Below are 754 nucleotides of genomic sequence, written 5' to 3' on the forward strand. Positions count from 1 at the left end.
CCAAGCTGGTTTTTATTTATTTATCCTAATTTTAAAAGTTTAGATTTTCTTATATATACTGAATATGTAGTTAAATCTAAATACTTTCATGACTATTGGCTACCTAGCCTCGTACTGTATTCTTGTTTAGGTGTGGTCACACCATGCACATGACACACACACCCTTGTTATCAAGGCTCGTGGAACCCCGTTACACTTTCTCTGGCTAGAAAATGTTGAGATGGTAGTTATATTGATCAGCAACGCGCTAGCAGTTAAGGTGTTACGAGGCTGTGGACGATAATTAAGACTTACGTGTATTACCATTGTAAACAACTTTCAGAACACAGGAAAATATTATCGACATATATTGCGGGCAACCAGGCGTACGGGTGCGCTCTTAATGTTTGTCCTTCTGGCACGGGATGCGCTAGCTGGCGAATTATGTTCGATAGTTGCGAACTCTTCCTAATACGATTGCGGTAAACCTTTTTCAGAGGCGGTCACACATACTGTAACGGGTTACAAGTACCCTGGTAACAGGGTGTGTCACACGAGATGGGTATGGTGTGACTGCACTCAAACAAGAATACGGTATGTGGCTAGGTAGCCAGTAGTTATGCATGTATTTAGATTTTTCTATGTATATTTAGTATATTTAGGAAAATCTAAACTTTCAAAATTAGGATGAAAAAGATAAAAATTCAGTTTTGGATCTTAAACCGAAGAGTCAATTAGCCTTGGGAAGGCAATAATTACTCTTGGAGTAAGCGGA

Source organism: Plasmopara halstedii (assembly GCF_900000015.1).
Source record: "Plasmopara halstedii genome assembly, contig: Scaffold_3060, whole genome shotgun sequence".
NCBI classification, from domain to species: domain Eukaryota; phylum Oomycota; class Peronosporomycetes; order Peronosporales; family Peronosporaceae; genus Plasmopara; species Plasmopara halstedii.